The sequence below is a fragment of the Trachinotus anak genome, unplaced genomic scaffold (genome assembly GCF_046630095.1).
Source record: "Trachinotus anak isolate AG129_WGS33_773 ecotype Australia unplaced genomic scaffold, CSIRO_AGI_Tana_v1 ptg000020l, whole genome shotgun sequence".
NCBI classification, from domain to species: Eukaryota; Metazoa; Chordata; class Actinopteri; order Carangiformes; family Carangidae; genus Trachinotus; species Trachinotus anak.
Window position 1 is genome coordinate 5,909,320 of NW_027273871.1, and position 20,118 is coordinate 5,929,437.

At 40.4% G+C, this 20,118-nt stretch overlaps 1 long non-coding RNA gene across 1 annotated transcript; it reads left to right on the forward strand.

The window, feature by feature from the left end:
- Nucleotides 1-1,154: 1,154 nt before the first annotated feature.
- On the forward strand, nt 1,155-4,696 carry LOC139637648 (uncharacterized). The gene is made up of 3 exons (XR_011694653.1): nt 1,155-1,338; nt 1,445-1,517; nt 4,041-4,696. It is a non-coding gene; the product is annotated as an uncharacterized lncRNA (long non-coding RNA).
- Nucleotides 4,697-20,118: the final 15,422 nt, after the last annotated feature.

Genomic DNA, 20,118 nt, shown 5'->3' on the forward strand with positions numbered 1-20,118 from the left:
TGCTTTCAGACGGAAAAAATTACCAGAAACACTTTTTATCCTCATGATGACAAAGTGGCTTTCAGTATCTTTCATCTCACAGGAAACATTTGGCGCCAGAATCAGGGTATGGCTGCACTCCATTACTCTTTGTTCTCTACACAGGCCTAAATTTCATATGAAGTTCACGCATATGAACATGCTTAGGATACAGTAAATAAGCTGATGCAGTTTTTTTTCCTATTTGAAGTAAGGGCTGCAGATGAGGTATGTTTTTCTCTGAGAGACAGAGCAACACGGCAGCAGAATCTGAAAGAAAGTTTAATTAAAAGTTAACTTTTCAAAATTAAAAGAGTTATTAACAAGCCTCTAAGGCCGAGGCAGAGACCGAAAGAGCAACAGGAAATGTAAAACAAGACAGAGTCTGCTGTTTGATTGAGGACTGAAGTTATTATGTGTAACCTTTCCACATTAAAATGTCTGAACACAACTGGACTCATATTCTGCATGTTGTTGAGTTTGTTTCCTTGTATGTTTCAAACCAGAGAAATCTCTGATTTTAATCATGGTAACGCTCCGTTTCATCGGTCGCCTAACAATGATGTCATATCCTCAAATCCGCTTTTTGTCTGCCAGTCCAGTTTAGTGTTCATCCACCTGTGGAGTCACATTATCACTGTACTCACCTCACCTATCTGTTTGGACTCCAGTCACCTGCAGCTCTCCCCCTGACAGCATCATCCTGAAAGGAATCCACTCCCCTCTTCCCTGCCTGCAGCCAGCTAATCACAGCCCAATCCCTTTTCCCAGTGACAGCTCTGCCCCCGGACTCGTCCCCTCTCCATCATCCTGCCCAAGCCCCCAGCAAGTTTTTCCCCATCATCATCCCCAGCACAACTTCCCCTTCTCTTATTACAATAAAGAAATTATTTCATCTTCTACCTCTGGTTTGTTTTCTGCTTTGCGGGTCCAGAATTATAAAAACCCTTACAATTTGAACCGGATGAAGGTTGAAGATTTTTGTCATCAGACGTCTGGATCTGAAGTTCTCAGAGAAACCAGCTGAGTAAATGTTAGACAGCTCAGCTCCCGGCTGCTCAGAGACGCCCTGTGTCACTGCAGAGAGTCAGTGAAACTGTTTTATTCAGTTTTTCTACTGGTTCTAATCAGCCACTCTGTTTGTTGTAGAGAGGAGGAGACCTCTGTGGAGAATTCAGACGATGATGGTGGTGAAGAACACCCATGATCCCAACACCGTCTTTTATTATTGTTTTGATCGAGAGACTCCAGAAGTTACGGTCTGTGTGTTTTACAAGTCTGAATGCACAGTATGGAAAAATGTGGGGATTCTATTTTAAGGTAAGTTCTCCAGTTGAAAACTGTACTGAATGAGTGGTTTAATGCAGGCGATAATGCAGATTATTCACATGATGCTTAAAAGACACGTCTCTGGGCGTATTCACAGAGGCTGAGGGATGATGGGATGATGGGAGGATAAAGGAGAAGAGAAGGAACAAGGAAGTCTTTGAGAACAGCAGGTGATCCTTTTAATAGAGCTTCATGATTTAATCAACTCAACGTTTCCTCATATCTCCTCAGGTTGTTCACTATGTGAACTGTGTGTGTGTTTGTGTGTGTGTAGAACCTGCTGCTCATCTGTTGTGCAGGAAGTTAAATCCAGAAAGTTTTTGCAAAAACATCCAAACAGTTTGTGAGCTGAGGAAACCATGTTTGGGAAAAATGAACAAATTCAGTGTTTTTAGTCTGGAGCTGTTTCTTCTTCTTGTATCCCCCTGATCTGCATTATGTTGATGAATTACTAAAAATATGAATTAAGTAAAGCGTCCAGTCATCACGGTGAAACAAGCCCCGACCTCTGTCAGGTCAGAGAGTGCTTTGGGTAATCTTTAATTCAGTTTTATAGAAACAGTTATTTAATTCATTAGGTCTTATGATAAAGAAGCTTCCTGCTTCCTTCGTGTCCTGTGAACCATCATGTTCTGTCTTTACCTGAATTCTTTCTCCATTTGTAAGCTTTACATTTTATCTTCTTAAGCTCTGGGCGATGTTAGATTTTCCTCTTTATGAGAGGAAAGTCTTTTGTCTAACAGTTTCCCCTTCATTATAACATCGCCTCTTGATTTGCATGACTTTAATCCTCCCCCATTTTGGGCTGTAATTCAATCTGTCAAGCAGCAGCTTTTTGCACAAAGTGCACAGTTGTGAATTCCTTCCAGCTTTTTGTCTTGTTCTGCAATCCAATTTGATGTCCTAATGATCACCCCCTATTTCCTCGCTGAACACTGGAGGGGAGCGCTGTCTTTTGTTGTTCTGTTTGATTGCATTTGGTACCAAATCACGCCTCTGTGTTCTGAAGGGTGGAAACGCTGCTTTTGGCTCTGACTTGTAAATGAGTTGGGTTTGTTTCCAAGTGGGTTTGAACTGCTGTTAGAGTTTTTCCTTTGACAATGATTTCACATTTCAGACAAAAGAAATATTATTGTTGTTCACCTCCATGCTCAGAGTTAGATGAGAAGATTGATTCCACTCCGACGCCTGTCTGTCATCTTAATATGAAGCTGCACCCAGTCCTTGGTTAGATTTGCGTGAGAGGCTACGTCTACATTCATGCAAAGTAGATTGTCTACTCTGCAGATAGTTTCTTCGATGCAGAAAATACTACTAACAAGGAAAAGCAATGATTAGAAGTAAGACCAAAGATTCATAGCTTTATAAAATGCATAATTTAAGTGGACAACAAGCTCAGTGATGTTTGTGATTCGTTGTCGGTGTTGTATTCACCACTGGAAGTCGAGCCTGAGGCTGTTTGTTGTCGTCCGGAAAAGGGTCACGTGAAAGGAGCCTGACGAATCAGGGAAGGATACGTCATGATTGATAAGAACCAGTCAGGAGGCGAACGTTGGTGTCTGCGTCATTGTTTCTAAATGTTCCTGCCTCCAGAGTTTTCAAACTAAAAGCGTTTCCAAAAGTCTCTGTTTAAGGGCCCCAAAAACTCTGGAGTTGTGAAGTAGTTGCAGCTAGGTGAGGAAAAAGTTGATGGTTTTTAAAACTTAAATGTATCAGTGTGGATGTAGCCTTAGGTTAGCATAAAGGCTGGAAGCAGGGGAAACCGCTAACATTGCTCATTCATTGAACTGATTGGATCTCATTTGTTTAATCCAATCTAAAACAGACTTGGTGGTTTTACTGGTGAGTCCCTGCGTCCCGAGAGAAGCAGCTCCAGCAAACAGCCCTCCTTAAAACCACAAACTGTTGTTTGCACAATTTTGTTGGTGTACAGATGAAACAACGGAGATGCAGTGTGATAATTACTGAGCTTTAGAGGTGCTGGTATGTGGGTTTTTTAACTCTGGAAAGAGCCTGACTCTGTTTTCCTCTGTTTCCAGTCTTCAAGCAGGGAGACAAACTTTTCCACGTAAAGATCCATAAAGTCCAAGATAAAATCTATCTTCCAGAAATATTAGTCCAAAGAGTCCCTGGCACCCTGCCAGAGAAAACTAATGCCCAGCATTAAGATAAAGACTCTCATTGCCTTTTAAAGCCAGCCCACACCTTCAAATGTGAAAACCTGGTGAATGAAAAGTGCAGGACAGTACTATGGTTGGGACCCTCACAACGTGCCACGAGGAATAAGTGCCAGAGGAATTTTTTTGAGGTGGTTTAACGGGACTTTTGTTCCTACTTGTCCTCTTCCTCCTGATCCACTGTGTACACAAAGTTATAGCTATAGACAGTATTAGTTAGCTGCTAACCTTGGTGACAAGCACAGTGGGTTTCTTCACAATAAAAGTCTTACTGTGATTCACTTGTACAGCGTCTTAATGCGAAATAAGAGCAGCAGGAACTTGAACTTTAAGCAATTTCTATCATTTAAGACTTACTTTGTAAATGTATGTATTAAAATGTTTTGCATTTCCAGTCATTATTTTAAATGTGACTTAACCCTGTCTTTCAGCTACTCCGCACACGCACTTCTTCTGTCACAGAGTAAAACAATAGTTCATCATGAGCCTGACAGAAAAACTGCTGTGTGTTCAAAGTCTTGCAGATTTTAGGTGGACTTCCTGATCTCCCTTCAGCAGCAGATGAGCGGAGATGAGAGGACTTCAGCAGAACTATCAGTCTCATCAATGGACAAAAAGAGTTTTCATTTGGAGGAATGATGGCTCCATGACAAAGGTATGAAGGAGGAAAACAGAGATTATTACTCATGTTGCCGCTGGGTCATTTTATCCTCACTACATCCTCATTTTCTCATATATTGAAAAATACTTGAACAATCAATAGTAAGTTGACAACTTGTATAAAAGATTTGTGAAGCTGAACAGCTGCAGCCGAGGTTGAGAGAAACACAAAGAACCAGACAGGAGCACATGCAGGATCTGGGAGTCGTGGTCTGGTGCCAGGTTGGATCGTCCTTCACTGTAATGAAACGTAATAAACAACAACATCATGTTCTGTTGTGATCTCTTTGTTCAGCTGTCAAAACACAAACAGTGAACAATAAAGACACACACACACACACACACACTCAGTACTGTGTGATGGAGGGGGAGTATGTTGATGTGTGTAAAGTGCTGATTGTGCATTGTTGTCACTGTTGGTTAGTCCTGAGACCTCTGATGAACGGTGGGGTTTTCACCCTTCAACATCAACACACACACGAGTACGTCTATGCTTGTGAGGACCCTCATTGACATAATACACTCTGCAGCACAGAACACTGACCTCAAAGTTCCTCCGGACATGTTTTAAAATCTATAAAAATCCTCTGCTATGATTCATATTTTGTTTAAGTGGGTCTGAAGCTCATTTACTCTTACTTGAGAAACCTGGCTCAGGCCTATGCTCCGCCCACCACCTGCAGGTTCCAGGTGTCCAGGAGAAAGAGCAGAGAGTATGAAGATGGTTAGAGGAGGAAACATCAGAGAGACTCAGTCTCATGTTTGAGCCTCAGTCAGACCCAGACATCAGAGACTAGCAGATGGATCAGAACAGTTAGCATAGTTAGCATCTTTTATTAGTTTATGTTGTTTGTTAGCTTGTAACTGGCAGTGGCTGACACAGTGTTAGTGGTTGTGCTAATGCTAACTCTGGCTCTCTGTACTGACAAGGTTTCAGGTTTATTTAGCCCCCTAAAAAGTGTTTTGTGAGGTCACACTGACATTAACCTATGACCTTTGACCACCCCAATCAGTTCACGTACGTCATGGATGTATGTATGGATGGAAACCCAAAAACAATATGTCCCCAGCTCTGACCGTCGCTGGCATGGAGGCATAAAAACATGCTAGGAAACAAGGGTGGTGCTGAAAAGAGAAAAAGAAAAAAAGAAAAAGAAGTCGCTCCAGGCAAGTGCAGGAAAATCACTGACTTCTCCTCTGGTGCTGCTGCTGCTTCTGCCACCACCAGTGAGAAAGACAGAGATGAGGACAACAGTCAGATCCAGCACAGTCAACATTACGATACAGGGCCCATGTATTTGACTGAGTTTTATTACAGGCCGATGGGCAGCTGAGGGTGTTGCTCATGAGCACTTTAACCACCTCCGCTGGTGTTGGTGATGAGGATTAAACCTGTGACCTTTGGCTGCTGGTCTGTCTCTGCTCCCTGCAGACCTCCAGCTCACTGAGGCCAGATCTGAGGATTAAAACACTCCTCCCTGCAGCTGCCTGCCTCCCTGCCAGCTCAGTACAACCACCATCCCAGCATGAAGAGAGAGAGAGAGAGAGAGAGAGAGAGAGAGAGAGTGTGTGTGTGTGTGTGTGTGTGTGTGTGTGTGTGTGTGTGTGTGTGTGTGTGTGTTGCTGGCTAAGTCGCTGCACCCCTCTCTGCATTTATTTGTGGCCCAGTAAATCTGCAAATCATCAACGCCCTACTGACACACACACACACACACACACACACACACAGTAGTAGAGCCCTGAAGGAGCCTAAAAACCATCAAATGGCTTCAAAGAGTGGCACGGTTGCCATGACAACTGGCATAAAAAGCAATTACAAAGTGATTTAAAAGCTGATTTGCTGCTAATGGTTTGACAAGAGAGAAAAGATAACAGCTGGTTCAGAGGAAGAAGGAGATTATCTATCTATCTATCTATCTATCTATCTATCTATCTGTCTATCTATCTATCTGTCTATCTATCTATCACTCTTCTTCTGTCTCGTTCATTATCACTTTATTCAGACAAACCAGCACATTGATGCTGTCGTGATGCTGAAGGATACAAAGTCAATTGACTAATAACGTTTTCTAACCAGTCATTTCTTCAGACTCTTTAAGTCTTATTTGCTTTCATGGTTTAGACAAATGTAAATTTATTCATGCATGCAGTTTGCATGAATCAAAGTGGAAGATATAAAGAGGAACTCAGCTGCTGTGATTATTACTGAGGTTGTTTGAGGATGAAATGATTTTTATAGACTAATCTGATCAGAGAAAAATCTCCCCAACAACTTGATGTTGACTGATTCATTATGTTTGATTGATGTAATTTTCTTTGCACATAAAACAGGATCATTTGGTGACACAGGACGTCTCTGATTGGCTGGGAGCTGAGCTGTCTAACATTTCCTCAGCTTGTTTGTCTGATAACTTCAGATCCAGATGTCCGACAACTAAATTCCTTCATCTGGTTCAGATACAGAGCTGAAAACCACCAAGGTCGAAAAAGTGGATCTTAAAAATGTGACTTAAAACTGGATAAAAGTCAATTTGAGCTTCTGTCAGACAAACAAACCACTTACACATGAGCAGAGAGGATATGACATCATTGACAGGCGACCAATGAAACGGAGCGTTACCATGATTAAAATCAGAGTTTTCTCTGGTTTGAGAATTGATGGAAACATTTGTGATGATGTAAAAACACAACAACATGTAGAACAGACGTCTGGTTGTTTTTAGACATTTTAACATGGAAAAGTTACAGATTTTAACTTTAACGAGGAGCACGTTTGCAGGAAGCTTTTTTCATTCCTTCATGTAGAGGCCCGATGAAACAGAGGTGTGAGTGATCTGTGACTGAGAGAGAAACTAATGTGTTGAGATACCATCAAACAAACACAGCGCCCTGAAGTCATTTCCCCAGCTCCTCTCCACAGACTGTTTGACACTAACTGTTTCCTGAGGTTCAGAGGAATCACTGACTCTGACTGACTGTTTGAAGGCGCCGAGCTGAGGGCTGTCTCACCGATGGGCCTTTGAGCCGGGCAGCATTGCCTGGTGGAGATCATCAGCAGGAATCATCACCTCTCTCTCATCTGCAGCAAATTAACAGGCTGTTAACAGGCTGCGTTCAGGAGGTTTGTAGCTGCTGTGTCTGATGGTGACTGACAGATATATCAGCTTTTACTCACTTTGATTTTTCTAAATATGACATTTGACGACAGGTTGATGTCTGTGTTCTGCTCCGGTGCAGATCAATAAAGTTTCTGTTCTGACATTGATTCTCTGAATTTTGTTGCTCATCCATTGACAGTGAACCTGATTAAAGCTCTTTTAATTGTTACCTCTGACCTCTGCTTGGACTGAACCACTGCTCTTCACTGACAGGGATGATGACTTTATTCACACTTTTATCTCATATTTTACACCTCTCAGATTTATTGTTTTGAGAGAAGTATCTCAACAACTGTCGGATGGACTGACAAGAGCTCATCAAATGGAGGGAAAGAAAGCGGAGCCATTTGACATTAAAGAAGTGAGAGATACAACATCCCTGATTGTTGCATCTGAAAACTTTTATTTAAGCTTTTATTTCTTTGTTGATGTTTTATGCAACTTCTGCCCTAAGTTGAACTGTCACTGGGAGGTTTTCATGAGTCAGACTCTCACTTTCTCTCTTTTTGTTGAATCTCTTTCCATCTCCCTCTCTATTATTTTGACAGGCCTCATAGTGGAGGTTATATCCCCCACTAGAGAAAAATTACCCAGACAGATGAATGGAAACACTTAACAGCTCCTTGACTCCTCCTCTTCTCCTCCTCTTCTCCTCCCCTCATCTCCTGGATCTCTAACCACTGCTGACAGTCTAGTTGGTGAGAGGACGTCTTTCCTTCCTTTACTTGCTGCAAGCTGAGGAGACGAAGGAAGAGCTAGAGTGAAGAGGGAGGATGAGCTTTTTGCATTTTTACACCCGTCTCATTTTTTAACTATTTACGGTACCAAGGATTTGTGGCCCTTTTTTAGCAGCTAAGCCAGAAAGATTTTACATATTTATCAGTCAATTACATTTTACATTTACATTTACTCCTCTGTTAGATGCTTTTATCCAGAGTGACTTACAAGTGAGGGACATCACTAAAGCTTCAGTGCAGATGGAGACCCTGGTGTTCTTTCATCTGTCTTTTATCATGTAGTTTTTAATTTATTGTTATTTCATAAATTCTCTTGTTTTAAAATGATTCTTTTTACTTAGTTTTGGTCTCATTTTAATTGTTAAAAGTTGACAACAAAACCTGACTGACAATATTTGTTGACAACCTTTTTTCCTTACAATGAAAACGAGAGAAAATTAACATGGGAGCAGAAGGAGGTGGGGGAGGGTGTGAGAAGAGGACAAAGTAAGAAACAGAGGGACAAATAGACCTCAAAAAGGGTGGAGAGAGAAAAAGATGGCGGGAGGGAGACACAAAGACAAAGTAGTGAAGCAAAGATAAGGATGGTGTCTCAGGGACAAATGAGAGGTGAACAAAAAGGGAGTAAAGGAAGGAAAGGACGACGTCTCCTGAGTTCACCTCCTTTTCTACTTTAAGTCCCGTCAGGGAAATCACATGAACTCATTTTCCCATAATGTGTCCTGTGCAACTGTGACGTGTTGTTTCTCCACAAAGTGCTTTTTGACTTAAGTGCTCTTGTTGAAAGTGCTTCGGTAAACAATTGGGGCTGACGACGGGCAGGAACAGGCTGGCAATGCTGAGCTGGAGCTGAACCCGCGACCCGGGGAACAAGCAGCACGGTGGCCCTCTGATGACATCTGACAGCTGTAACGCACAGAGGCCATAAATAAAACAGTTCACACACTGCGCTGGTGTCGGCTGAACGTTTCCTGGTTTACTCAGGTGTTCGGCTGCACAGTTCAAGGACCTGTTCATTATCTACTGTAAATACAGTGGCTTCAGAAAGTCAAGTCACTTTTATTTATACAGTACCAAATCACAGCAGAGGTTATCTCAGGGCACTTTTCATAGAACAGATCTAGACCGAACTAGTAGTCAGACCCCTTCAGTTTTTACACACTTATAATGAGAAGATTTTTCAAATGTATTAACAGAAATCTCTCATTTATTCAAGAAATCAGACCCTAATTAGCCCAGGACTTTGTAGAAGCCCCTTCAGCAGTAGTTACAGCTTCCAGTCTTCATGGGTCAGTCTCACTTGGGTTTGGGGAAGTTTATCTCATTCCCTCTGGTTGATCCTCTCAGGCATCGTCATCTTCATGTCTCTCCACAGATGTTCTGTGGGGTTGAAGTGATGGTATGGTGATGGCTTCCCAAAGGATTAATTTTTGTCTCATCAGACCAGAGAATTGTTTCCTCCTGCTTTCAGAGTCATTTAAATGCTCTTTGACAAACTCTGCCATAAAGGCCTGATTGATGGAGAGCTGCTGAGATGCTTACCCTTCTAGCAGGTTCTCCACCTCTGCAGAGGACTTCTGAAGCTCTGTTAGAGGCCACCCCCCTGACCACAATCTTTCTTGCCCGGTTTATCATGGCTCAGGATGAGGAAGGCTCAGAGACACGGTAAAAGTTCGAAACCTATGAATTATTTCTGAAGGCTCAGCAAACAAAAGCAGGCAGGAACAAGCAATAGGCAAAGTCAGGGTGCGGGGGAAGTGATCGGACAATCCAAAGACAGGCGGGTGGTTGAAAACAGACGCATTACACAACACATTTGCAAGGCTGCGAAGCACAAGAGACAATCTGGCAGACAATGGATGGAAATGAGCTGGTGTGTATACAACGAGCTGATTAGAAGATGGAAATTTAAAATGGAATCTACAGCAGAATTAAAAAGTGAGGGGAATACTTTTCTGAAGCCACTGTTTATATTACCATCTGATTTCTCTTTCATCTTCACAGAATGAAAGATGGTGAACTTGAGTCAAACACCAAGTGTTCAGCAGTGGTCACAGTGGTGGACCGAGGAGAGGTGCATTATGCTGCAGGAGGTTTGAGAAAATTTGCCTGATGCTTTTTTAATGTAACTGTTCTCTGTGAAGGAGCAAATTACAAGTTTTTCAAAAACCCCTTTCAACCCTGCAGATGTTGAGCATTACTCAAAGTGTGACTTAGAATCAGCTCCTGAGAGAACAGGACTTCTGTTGTCCCCCAACAATAACCTGGCAGAGACAGAAAATAGATGAATGACTGAAGTAAAACTGATTGATGGAGGTTACACAGAATCAAGGCTGTGTGTTGCCTTAAAGTATAAGAAGAATGATTGAGAAGCAAGTTAATTTGACCTTCATGTTGACGAATGTGTTAATTAGACCATGCTGAGACGCTGCAATTAGAGTCTTTGATTTTATACGAGAGGAGGTGTGAGAGTACGATGTTTGATTACACAGTGAAGAAAGAAAAACACAATCAGCCTGACGTGGTGATGGAGTGGAGGTGTTTAATAATCACTGTCTCACTTCCTGTTATTCTGTAGGATGAGCGTGAGTTCTTGACTGGAGGAGCCAGAGAGTATCTCAGTCTCTCAGTCTCATCTTTGTTCTTGTAAACATGTCAGGAAACCCACTGGCATACACAACCTCATCCTAAACGGTCTCAACCCTCAAACAGCCCTTTGGAAAAATGTACACATCTCAAAAATGTCTTCAAAATGTGCTAATTTTATTGAAATGTCCATACTTGTCCAAAATATTATGTAATTTCCAAAACTTTTCTGACATTTCGAAAGTGTATTCACTTTCCCTGAATGTATCTTACTAAAAGTATCCTCAAATTACAAAAATAATAATTTTCCAAAGATATCCTCACTTTCCAAATATGTATTCACTTTCTAAAATCACTTTTCAAAAATTATCTCACTTTCCCAAATGTTCTCTTTCCAACCTTTCTACTCATTTTTACACACTTTGTGAAAAAAAAAATTACATTTAAAACTTTCTGTTTGTTTTTTTTTTTTTTAAGTTGAGTGTTTGATCAGAACAAATCTTGAACTATTTACAAACCCATTTGGCGTCACCCCAAAGATCAGCTGTTTAAATGTTGACATTGATCCAAATCCAATCCTGTCTGATTTTAACTATTTTAACCAATCATACTAATATTGTATAAAGTCAACAGATCAAATACATATTATTATTATCATTACATATATAATATATTATGATAAGTGGTGGGGTGAGTTTCAAAACATTAGTACGGTGGCCCAGGTGGTTCAACACAATGCAAAGGCCATACAATAAATGCAAAGGCCACAACATGAACACAAAAGCAAAAGCCACAACATATACACACTTTTGTATTCATGTTTTGGCTTTTGTATTAGTGTTGCGGTTTTTGTATTTTTGCTGTGGCTTTTGTTTTGTGTTTTGGCTTTTAACTTTGATTTGTGGCTTTTGTGTTGTGGCTGTGAATATGAGTTGTGCCTTTTGCATTTGTGTTGTGGCTTTTGTATTTTTGTATTTTGTTGTGTATTTTTGCTGTGGCTTAACTAGCATTTGTGGTGTGGTTTTTACATTCATATTGTGGGCTGTGGCTTTTGCATTTGTGTTACAGCTTTTGTATTGTATTGCCCTGACTGGGCTACCGTACGTTAGGCACAATATATGTACATTGAACAGTGATAATCATCAGTGACACTATTAAACAGTCTCACATACACATTTCAAATACTTATTTTGACAGTTTTCAGGAGTCAGATATGTGCATGCATCTCATATATTCTATTCAAATGTAAATAAAACACCACCTGCTCCACACAGCCAGGATACCTGTTGGAACAAAATGTCAGCAGCTGTCCAGCTCTTCTCTTTAGTCAACCTGCCAATCACAACCCACAGTCAGTCAGTGTGTGAATGTGTCCAAGGCTGCTGAATATCACCATCACTGATCTACATTCACATCTCAGCTCTCTGACATCACATGTAGATTTACAAGTCAAAACCAGCATCAGGTATTGGGCAATTTTTGAGAGATACTAAACCATCCTGGCATCACACAGGAATGTTTGTTCGTTATAACATTATTGTGATACAATTTGACATCAGGTGAGTTTCCACACATTCAGTACAGTATATGTACGTTACACAGCACAGTGATGATCGTCAGTGACAGCACACACACACAGCTGGAGGAGGGTGTGTATGTTTTATTAATAGGTGACCTATTATGGATTCACATGCTGAGTTTGTCTGAACTCTCATCAGCAGCAGGCACAGAACCACGAGGAGCCTCCTCACTCCCAGTGTTTCAGGGAAACTCTGCTCTGTTTCATAATGAATGGCAGCACTTTGTTTTTCTGTGTAACCTGAGACAGACGATTGTGTTGATGGTGAGTGATGAATCCAGTGCTTTGTTTTTTTTTAGTTTGAGTTGTATTAGCTGTCCCCACATGCACCAATGAAAATGTACCTGTGTACAGGTACATTTTATTACACCACGTGACCTGCCTTCATCAAACCCTGTCGCCCTGAGAGAAAAACCCAAAAAAACAAACCTGTCATTGACAGTGCTAACCGCTGCACCACTGTGCCGCCCTGTCCTGGTTAATAAAGCAGCCATATCGTCTCTAGCACTGTCAACAATATTTTCTCATTATGTTAATAGAAAACAAGATCCAGTCAGATTGACATTTTCTACAAAACATGTTTACATGTTTTTTCAGACACAGGGTTGTATACCTAGTGTTGAATTCTCGGAATTCAGTTCCCAGTATTTCCCAGGAACCGGGGATTTTGTGTGTGTGTGTTGTCTTGTTCTTATTTCCCAGTGGGGACTTTGACCTGAATGCATACTAACCCATGGGGACTTGTTTCACTGTGGGGACAAAGCTGAGGACCTCATGTTTGAGGGTTCAGGTTAGAATGAGGGGTTGGGGTTAGGCATTCAGTCATGTCAAGTGTTGTATGTATATTCAGACCCAGACATGCCACTATATTGGTGATATAACTGAACTTCAGATGAAAGTTTCAGTTCTCAGTTTACAGACCAGCTGGTTGAACATGGTTTAGTGGGTGGGTTTCAGGGTTGCCAGTTCTCACACTTTTGGCTTGAGACGCCTGTTTTCATGCTCTGTCCCAACAAATCTTGTGCCAAATGAGAGGAAGCTACAAAGCCACTCCTCGATGGAAACTGAGCTCTGAACATTTTGAAAGGCTACAACATCTGAATGTAAAGATGTAAAGATTACACACAGACCTCTCGTACATTGCAGAAGGTTTCACATGTGTGGAATTTTGCTTCTTTCAATTTGCTCTACATTTTCACATTTTTACAGCTCAAAGTTTGCATTAAAGGTCCATAAAGTCTAAAGGTAGATGTCCATTAAAGCAGGTCTGGGTTCTATATTAATACTGTGAAAGTATCAAAGCCTCAGTCCACAGAGAAATGCACACAGCCTGTATTCAGACACTGAGCCTTAAAACCAGCCGTCAGGACTTCTGGAACGTTGTGATGTCACAACAAAGCAGTCACTGCTCTCAGCCCTGCCCCAAGCCCCGCCCACCTGGACCGACCATCCAACCTTGCAGGATTTGGTGTCTGCTCTGAAGCTCTGAGCTTCTCTTCTTATTGGCTCTCTGGACAGCTGCTGACTGGAGCTCCAGAGAGAAGCCTGAGAGAGGAGATCTAAAACTCCACTGAGATGGTTTTTGATTAATATATATTAATATATCTTCTTATGGACATAAACACTTCAAATAAAACACAGGAGGAGAATAAAATATGGGACCTTTACAATTTAACTTAGAAACTCAGGAATGTCCTTCAAGACTCATCACAGCAAAGTTTTGAAAAAAGCTGACAGACTGATTGATTTATTGATTTCTAGCATTTCCCTGTGAAATAGAGCAGCAGTGCTGTACTCACTGCTGCACTGAAATCTCATATAATGAAATATAATGTTTCATACTTGTATTTGTACAGATTTGTGCTGCTGCTGTAGCTTTGTGCTCTGTGGTACTTTGTTCAGTGTGGTTGTACAGTTTTGTCTTGAAAACTAATTCTTTCCCATTTATTGCCTGATCTGATTCTGGGTCAGATTAAAGCAGTTTTCAGAGGGAGAGCTGCCACTGCAGTCACGTCTCTGCAGAGAGAAACGCTGCAGCAGGACACATCCACTCTCTGCTCGTAAAGATATCTCTGTTTTGAGCTGAAGTTTTATGGCGTGTTGACATGTTCATTACAGGTACACAGGAAGCTGGCTTCATATTCTTTCCTCTTTTAACAGGAGGCGTGAAGCGAACAGTTCAGGGTTTGCTGTTCAGTTCACTGTAGCTTCCGCGAGGGAGCTCAGCCTGCAGGAATGCACAATCAATAACACTGTACAGAGCAGTTACTGTATAAACAATTATAAAGTGTGTGTGGTGGCAGATACAATGGATGGGAACCTTTGTGCTGATGTACAAAAAAATCACAGGTAATATTTTATGTTGAAATAAGAAAGTAAATTAAAGTTTAATGCTCCTGGGATTAAAGTTTGTTGCAGAAGCTTTAAACTAAACTGGTTCAGTTCTTTACACTTGGTTTTCATAATAATGTCACATTGAGTAAAATGTCAAAACAGCATTAATTAAATTTAAACTTAAACTAAATATATATAAAAGAAGGCTAGTTAGCAGCTGTGATCTACACAAAAGCTACACAAAACAGAGAAAACATGTCACATCATAAAAAAAAACATTTACATGCAAGAAAATTACGTTATTAACGTTACGAATAACAATCACAGCATGTGGAGAAAAAAATGTGTCCATAAAATTTATATTTATATTATAAATATATATATTTTAAGATAAAATTTTCACCTGAATGTTTTTATCACCTGGATTTTTATATTGCAGATTGTTTAATATTTAAGGAGCAATAAACCAAAAATGAGCCATAAGTGTGTAAGATTTGTAAAGGTAAGAATTTGTTGCTTTTCCTTGTCTTACATCAAATATTTTTTAAGTTTCCTTGACCCCATTGGACCAAAGAAATAACTTATTGGTGTTTATGTAACTGTTACTAATTTTTTCTTTATATATTACAACCACATCACAGGTGAAGCATCAAATCCTGTGAACTACACGGGCACAGCAGAGCTCAGCCCTTCATATCTGTCAAGCATCTGTAATGGAAACAAGGCATGAGTTTTGCACACGTCCTGAGCTTATCTGCATGTACATGTGTAGGTCACATCAGCTGGACGGCCGCTCTGTAAACGTAAGTGACAGTGAGGGTGGGGGGAGAACGGGAGGGTGACACAGAACAAAAGAGCCACAACAGCAGCAGTGTACGTACACTTCCCTTCCCCATCTATGATTTACACTCACTGGAGCATTGTAAAGCAGCTTTTACACATAGTACACACACATATTACACACACTGTGCATGGGTAAAATAGTGCTGTGTGGGCACAGTGCCGTCATCATTTATTCATTCTCCCATCATCCTTTATGGAAAACCACAGATTAAAAGCATCACTCTTTCATGAGCCTACTGGCTGTTTTAGATAATTTAATGTATAGAAATATACAACAACAGGGCTTTAAACAGCAGCTTGTGTCAGACAGCTCTGACTAAATAGCAGCACAGTAACATGGTCACATAAAGTGCAATGAAAGAAACATGAAAGTTTGATTTGAACACAGATTATAGTGGATGAGAACATGTGAAGAGTTTGTTCCTTTACTACAGACATGGACATGGACTGGTAACATGATGGAGTGTGGCCCCAAAACCACCTCTGAACAAAAGCAACAGGCTTCATTCACGAGTGGGGCTTTCTTCTCTTTGTTTTGTTGTTTATAGTCATGTGAAAACTTTTTTGATACAGGATTGCTCTTAAATTCGTAGTCATTACATACATATGTACATAAGATAAAAGAAAACAGCAACAACAATAATGATAATGCGTCAAGTATATTTTTATTTAGCCTAGTCCTTGAGGGATGACAGTAAATTAGTCCACCACTTTGGTCCAGTCTGAAATACCTCAGCATTAATTAAGTTGATTATTGTGAAACGTGGCTCAGATATTCATGTTCTACAACAGATAAGCTGATGTCTAACTGTACGTGCCGCTCTCTGTTGCTGCAGCTAATTACATGCAGCGCTAATTACAGTCTCCATGAGAGGAGGACTCTTTGGTTCACCTGCTTTTACCACTGCTAACACCACTGCTACCACTGCTAATACAACTGCTACTGCTAATACCATTGCTACTGCTGCTAATACCACTACTGCTACTACTGCTAATGCCACTGCTAGTATTGCTACTATGCAGCATGAATCTTCACATTGCACACCCAATATTTTCAGTAGCCTAGTTTTTTCACTTTGGTGCAGTAGTTGTCCTTGGGTTTCCTGATGCTACTAAAATTACTGCTAATAATACAATAAGTTGCAGTTGACGCCAACGTCACCCATATGGCTACTAATACTATTAATGTTGTTATTTTGTCCTCTTAAATTTCTCGTGCTCCAAAAGTACAAAAACTGTGAATGGAATTTGGTTTGTGGTGTTGGAAGCACTGAAAAATGACTTTTGAAAACCTCAACAAAAACACATTTTCCACAGAATTGATGAGATAATTTGTGGTTGTGGAGATTTTTCAGCTGTAGGACTGAAACTACCTGCAAGACCATGACTGTGGTTCACGTGTACTAAACCTTTAATGTCTCTTTCAAAGCTTGGTATATAAGTGTGAATTACTTGGTTTATATAGTTCCATTTGACACAGATAAATGAGAGCTGTGAGCAGTGAGAAGAAGGCGTCTTCACTGCGTGTCACCAGAAGTTGATCATTTGTCTTGTTTTAGTGCATCCACCTACGCTGCAGTTAGCCTGTTTGTCGGGTGGAGATAAATTAATTAGGCAGGGATGTGGATGAAAGAGGGTGATCATTTTCCTCTCTCGCTTTGTTTTGTCTCAGTAAATTGGCTGGCTAGAAAGTGAATAGAAGGGGATTATCAGCATCCCCATTATTCCTTGTGTGGGCTAACTGTGTAGGAGGGCAGACAATTTGTGATTAGAAACTGTAGCAACAACAACTTTAACGCTGTGCTTACTTTCCCTTTGGTCCTGATAAAGAAATTACTTTACTTTCAATTATAGAGAATGGTGCACATGAATAAATTTGGAAATATTCACCAATTAATAAAATAGGAGATAAAAATGACCAAAACATAAGATAGAGAGAAGTTATTTTTAGTGATATTAGCATCGTGGCTCAAGGGACGACAGTGTTGATCTGTCAGTCCACCACTTTGGTGCAGACTGAAATATCTCAACAACTATTGGATGGATACAGACATTCATGGCACTCAGAGGATGAATCTTACTGTCATGGTTGATCTTCAGAATTTTCCTTTATCATTGCCATGAAGCTGAAAAGTTTCTTAGTAAAATGTCTTGACAACTATTTGGTGGACTGACATAAAATTTGGTGCAAACATAGATGATGGAGCCAAAAAAAGAAAAGTCTCAACATCTGATAGATGAACTAGTGCAAAGCTTTGTAAAGACATTTGTTCTCAGATGTTGAATCCTGTCGTCTTCGGTGATGCTCTGAGTTTTCCTGTAGCGCCACCATGAGATTGACATTCGTGGTTTTTAGAGAGATATCTCAATATGTTTGGATGGATTGTGATGAACTTTGCTTCATACATTCATGTTCCCCTCAGGATGAACTGTAGCGCCATCATCAGGTCAACATTTTCATCTGTTTCATACTTTGGTTTATGATCAAACACCTGCAAAAACATTGATATTTCCATCAGCCTCAGCTGTAATTTTAGTGTTAATTAGGAAACATTAACATGCTAACATGCTAAACTAAGACAGCGAACATGGCAAACATTATATTTTGTTAGCATTAGCAATTTAAGCTCCTTCTGAAAGACGTATGCTCCTTCTGAACTGCATGATAGCGCTGGAAACCCTCACACACCTTTGCAGCATCGCAGGAGTGGAGTCTGTCATTTTTCTAACATTTCAAAACGGACAGTCCAACAATCACACCCACTGTGTACTTGTTACACAGCTGTGTACTTGTTACACAACTATCTGTGGCACTTTTAATGTGAACAGTCAGGTGCGTCACTGTGAGTGTCTTCCTTGTGAGACTGTCTGCAGACTGTGAGCTTTTCACTCCGGCTTCCAGCGTGGACGTTCACAACAACAAAAAACATTTGATTTCCAACATGGTCAGACAGAACGTCGTAAGAATGAGTCACCGTAAACTGGCCATTAGCAATGTCATTGTGACAATGTAGCATTTAGGGACTGCACAAAAGTTACTAAGGGAGGGAAGGGGGGCAGAAGTTTATGTTTGACTTTTTAAAAAATCAAAATGCTCTCCTGGGTTCTTCATATTTGGTCTAGAAACTCTCCCATTACCTTGGGAAAAAAAATGTAACTCCCTCCTCCCTTATTTCTCAAGCTCAATATATGGAACAATCAGCACAAGTCACACGTTGAAGAGTAATTAACAATTGTCAAATAATGGTAAGTACATAAACAATAGGGATGTCACTTTATATTTGAAGCAGTGAGGCAGTGAAGGCACCACAGACCAGAGCAGTGTCAAGTGTACAACTGCGTACTATTCAGTACACTCAGCTTCAGGAGACCCTTTGCAAAAACTCATAAAAATGCAGTCATCGTTAAGATAACAAGATTTATATGCAAGGATATTTTTAATGCAAATCTTGCAAGAAAAGGGTGAAATGAAATATAAATCTGTGGTATGGAAAAATTAAAGGCCTGTCTTCCCTCTCTCCTGACCCCACCTCCCTCTAATATTTTTTGTGCAGTCCCTTACCTCTTTTCTCTCATTTTATCCTCTTCTAACCTTTAAAATTATCCATTAATCCATTGATACAAATCCTCTCACCTCCTGCAAAAATAAACGTGACCCTGCTGGCAGTATGTTTGGATATTTGGATATTTCTCTGATCATGTACTAGGCTTTGTGCTGAAGCAGCTCATGTTTGATCTCTCCCTCCCCGATGAGTCACATGGCAGCCGGAGATCCTGCGAAACAGTTGTTAACTGAATGATCAGATGTACGCAGCTTTTTCTGTGAAGTCTGCTGTTAAATCTGAAGTCAACTGAAGAGAGATAGAGCGTGAGTGTCCATGAAAACACAAGTGAAGAAACATGCTGATGTTTGATATCAGATTTTAAAGATCTTAGTCATGTCAGTCAATGATAAACCCTTTAAATTCAATCAATTCTGGGATCTGTGGGGTGAAAATTATGTATACTTCAAGTAAAGTGGAAACTTAACATCAGTTTGCCTGATCCCAGTGAGTTCACTGGTTAATAATGATGTGCTAAAGGAAGTTTTTTAACATCTAGAGTCTACAGCTTATGGTTGTAGATCTGACAATATTTCACATCAGTAATGATCATATTCTATGAAGAAGCTCCACTGCATAGACATGGTGACACAGTGATTCCACTTGTATGTACACAGCACTCACTGTGGGTTAAAATCACTGTTGCTGCCAGGCTTTAATGTCTCTTCTAGTTGACTGTGAAAAGCAGACAACAGACTCCTGTAGCCATTACTTTATAAGAGATATCCAATTGACAAAGATCCAACACATTTTGTACAAAACTGTGAACTTTTTGTACCGATACACATACAGTAACAATTTGACTACATTTATTGGCCAAAACTACAAGAAGCTCCAACATTTTATCTCTTTGAGCATAAAAAAGTAAGAGTTTAGAGGGGGCTGTCGCTTAAATGAATGTGTAGCTGTGCAACGCTCTTGAGAAAATGTACTGAGTTACTTTCCACCACTGGTCATTGTCATTATGTAATTTAAGCAATTGTGAGATGCACGGTGTTGATTTGTGCCACTATGTTTATATGAACCATAGGACTGTTACTCCTTATTCATCATGCTTTGCCAAGACAGCGCATCCAAGTAAAGCTCATTTCAACT